This window comes from Myotis lucifugus, unplaced genomic scaffold (assembly GCF_000147115.1).
Source record: "Myotis lucifugus unplaced genomic scaffold, Myoluc2.0 scaffold_133, whole genome shotgun sequence".
Taxonomy (NCBI): Eukaryota; Metazoa; Chordata; class Mammalia; order Chiroptera; family Vespertilionidae; genus Myotis; species Myotis lucifugus.
In genome coordinates, this window is record NW_005871181.1 from 1261799 (window position 1) to 1265999 (window position 4201).

General features: G+C 45.3%; 1 protein-coding gene across 1 annotated transcript in view; it reads right to left on the reverse strand.

The window, feature by feature from the left end:
- Nucleotides 1–68: 68 nt before the first annotated feature.
- Nucleotides 69–4201, reverse strand: part of SPATA17 (spermatogenesis associated 17) — a 64977-nt gene continuing 60844 nt past the window's right edge. Inside the window, 1 exon segment of the mRNA XM_006094329.3 lies at nt 69–187. The gene's annotated coding sequence lies outside the window, so the exon portion shown is untranslated.

Below are 4201 nucleotides of genomic sequence, written 5' to 3' on the forward strand. Positions count from 1 at the left end.
AGGCTTCCCCTTTTCTTCCTCGGGAGGGAGGGAGGGAGGGAGGGAAGGGGAGGAAAAGAAGACAGAGAGACAGAGATTTCAAAGGCTGACACACTGTGTCCAGGTGACTCAGCCAGGCGGTGGCGTCTTCTACTCCACAACCACGTCACACCTGAACCTCATTTTACACTTTGTCTTCTTTTATTGTCTAAAAACAAAACAGTAAAGTGAGAGAAGACATTTTCTAAAAACAAAACACTGAGATGAAGAAAAAAAAGGGAAAGAAGCCAATAACAACACACAGTTCTCAAATTCTCTGCTCAAATCCTCCTCACTCAGAGTTCGCTCAGCAGAAGGTCTGGGGGCCGCACCCTGAGCTGCCCCCCATTGCTAGCCTTGCTGCAGCCACCCTGACCCCTGACCTCTGTCTGCACCTGCAGATCCTGATCAACAAAGGTGAGCGAGCGCAGACACACAAGGCGCTGGGCCAACCTGCCCAGACCCTAGGGCAGTGATGGCGAACCTATGACACGCGTGTCAGAGGTGACACGCGAACTCATTTTTTTGGTTGATTTTTCTTTGTTCAATGGCATTTAAATATATAAAATAAATATCAAAAATATACGTCTTTGTCTTACTATGGTTGCAAATATCAAAAAATTTCTATATGTGACACGGCACCAGAGTTAAGTTAGGGTTTTTCAAAATGCTGACACGCCGAGCTCAAAAGGTTCGCCACCACTGCCCTAGAGAAACACGGCAAATGTCCTCCTGCACGCCTGGGGGCCGTTACAGCGCCTTTATTCAGAGAACACCCTTGCCAAGAGGACGATACTAAAGGTATCTTGAGCCCTAGCTGGTTTGGCTCAGTGGATAAAGTGTCGACCTGTGGACTGAAGGGTCCCAGGTTCAATTCCGCTCAAGGGCACATGCTTGGGTTGTGGGCTCGATCCCCAGTGTGGGGCGTGCAGGAGGCAGCCGATCAATGATTCTCTCTCATCATGGGTGTTTCTATATCTCTCTCTCTCTCTCCCTTCCTCTCTAAAAGTCAATAAAAATATGTAAAAAAAAAATATCTTGATTTTTGTTTGGTTTTATTTTTGCACATTCACTCTGATGCAGCTGAAAAGGGTTATACATCCACACAGCGCCAGACTGGATGCCAAGGTTGAACAGGTTTTTTTTTGTTGTTGTTTTTGTTTAATTTTATTCACATCTTGTTGCCATTAAAGGTTAATTCAAAAAACATTTTTGCTATTCTAACATCCTTTGCCTCTCATCATCTCTTACAAATAAATCCCCACCACAGAGCAGAAATATTAGGAGTTATATTGCAAATGGAGCACATTAAGCAATTTTTAAACCTTTGAAATATGGCTTACGAACAATTTTACACAGCGAGAACAGGTTTTCTTGTTGAATTAGGAACTGAACCCCCCCGACGAGCACATATATCGCTTATCTCTCTCCTTACACAGCCGCTAAGACCGTATTTCCCCTTAAAAAAAAAAAAAGACAAATTCACCCCTGTCCCAATGCCGGTGCTAACCAGACTCATTTTCCCTTTTCCTTTTCCTTTTCCCAGCCATTCCAGTCATTCAGATGCCAAATCCCTATGAGGAAGGAAGACAGGACACTGGTTTCTATGGACAACAGGTAATTTCATTGAAACTCATTTCCTCAGGCCTCCAGATGGAACCACGCCTTTCAGCGAAAGAGGACCCGGACTGAAGCACATGGCCAAGAACCTGGGACAGGTGAGACGCACACAACTCGAGAAGACTCGGCGCACACCGCGCACGGCCCACTGGCCAATGGTCCCCCCCCCTCCACGCCCCCTTCCCCCCACCGACTGTCTCCACTCGGCCCAGAAGATGAATGGAGCTAAAGAAGGCAAAGCAGTCGGATGGACGGAAGGAGCCAGTCCTTTCTGATTCAGACCCGGCGGAATGCTGGGGAACTCTCCACCATTACCAAACTGAGCAGTTTATAAAGAAAAATTAAAAACAAAAATTAAAAGGAGTCAGATGATCCTAGCCAGAGAGTAGATTTTAAAATATACGGCGTCCCCCCAAAATGTACACATGCTATGACTGTAGATTCTATTACATTTTGAAAATGAAAAGTATTTTTAAAAGCACTGCCTTGCCCTAACCGGTTTGGCTCAGTGGATAGAGCGTCGGCCTGCGGACTGAAGGGTCCCAGGTTCGATTCCGGTCAAGGGCATGTACCTTGGTTGCGGGCACATCCCCAGGAGGGGGTGTGCAAGAGGCAGCTGATCGATGTTTCTCTCTCATCGATGTTTCTTTCTATATCTCTCTCTCTCTCTCCCTTCCTCTCTAAAAGTCAATAAAAATATGTAAAAAAAAAATATCTTGATTTTTGTTTGGTTTTATTTTTGCACATTCACTCTGATGCAGCTGAAAAGGGTTATACATCCACACAGCGCCAGACTGGACAAGGCTGGACAGGTTTTCTTTTTTTTGTTTTTGTTTTTGTTTAATTTTATTCACATCTTGTTGCCATTAAAGGTTAATTCAAAAAACATTTTTGCTATTCTAACATCCTTTGCCTCTCATCATCTCTTACAAATAAATCCCCACCACAGAGCAGAAATATTAGGAGTTATATTGCAAATGGAGCACATTAAGCAATTTTTAAACCTTTGAAATATGGCTTACGAACAATTTTACACAGCGAGAACAGGTTTTCTTGTTGAATTAGGAACTGAACCCCCCCGACGAGCACATATATCGCTTATCTCTCTCCTTACACAGCCGCTAAGACCGTATTTCCCCTTAAAAAAAAAAAAAAAAAGACAAATTCACCCCTGTCCCAATGCCGGTGCTAACCAGACTCATTCTCCCTTTTCTTTTTCCTTTTCCCAGCCATTCCAGTCATTCAGATGCCAAATCCCTATGAGGAAGGAAGACAGGACACTGGTTTCTATGGACAACAGGTAATTTCATTGAAACTCATTTCCTCAGGCCTCCAGATGGAACCATGCCTTTCAGCGAAAGAGGACCCGGACTGACGCACATGGCCAAGAACCTGGGACAGGTGAGACGCACACAACTCGAGAAGACTCGGCGCACACCGCGCACGGCCCACTGGCCAATGGTCCCCCCCCCTCCACGCCCCCTTCCCCCCACCGACTGTCTCCACTCGGCCCAGAAGATGAATGGAGCTAAAGAAGGCAAAGCAGTCGGATGGACGGAAGGAGCCAGTCCTTTCTGATTCAGACCCGGCGGAATGCTGGGGAACTCTCCACCATTACCAAACTGAGCAGTTTATAAAGAAAAATTAAAAACAAAAATTAAAAGGAGTCAGATGATCCTAGCCAGAGAGTAGATTTTAAAATATACGGCGTCCCCCCAAAATGTACACATGCTATGACTGTAGATTCTATTACATTTTGAAAATGAAAAGTATTTTTAAAAGCACTGCCTTGCCCTAACCGGTTTGGCTCAGTGGATAGAGCGTCGGCCTGCGGACTGAAGGGTCCCAGGTTCGATTCCGGTCAAGGGCATGTACCTTGGTTGCGGGCACATCCCCAGGAGGGGGTGTGCAAGAGGCAGCTGATCGATGTTTCTCTCTCATCGATGTTTCTAACTCTATCCCTCTCCCTTCCTCTCTGTAAAAAATCAATAAAATATATTTAAAAAAAATAAAAAATAAAATAAAATAAAAAGCACTGCCTTTATCATTATTCAAAGTGTGCATACATTTTTGGGGGGAACGCCCTCTATGTGTGTGTTTAAAATCCAATTCATTCCGAGCAGTTTCGGTGGCTGAGATCTTCGTGGATTAATTGAAGTGGGTTGGTGGAGGCTCTGTTTGTCCTAAACGCAGACACGCTGAAGGGAAGAGAGATTAATCTGATAAAGGCGTCACTGTTTCTAATCGGACTGATGGGCAAGCCCAGGATGGGTGGGAGAGGCGACGTTGGGCGAGATATCGTCAAGTGATGAACTACCTTGAAGCCAAAGCAATCAAGAAGAGAGCCCTAAAAATTCCTCCGGCATCTTTGGGGCAAGTGTCCCCGTCTTGGCCTTCTCTACGCAGAGCAGAAGCACTTTGTCAGATTTGGTGAAATGCAATCGTAAGGGGAGAGCTGTAGCTGGGGGCAGCTCCCCTCCACTTACCAAAATTAAACACGAAACATTCATTTCCATTCTGAGAGGAGGGGGTGACATCTTGATAATACTTCCAATTCGCAGAA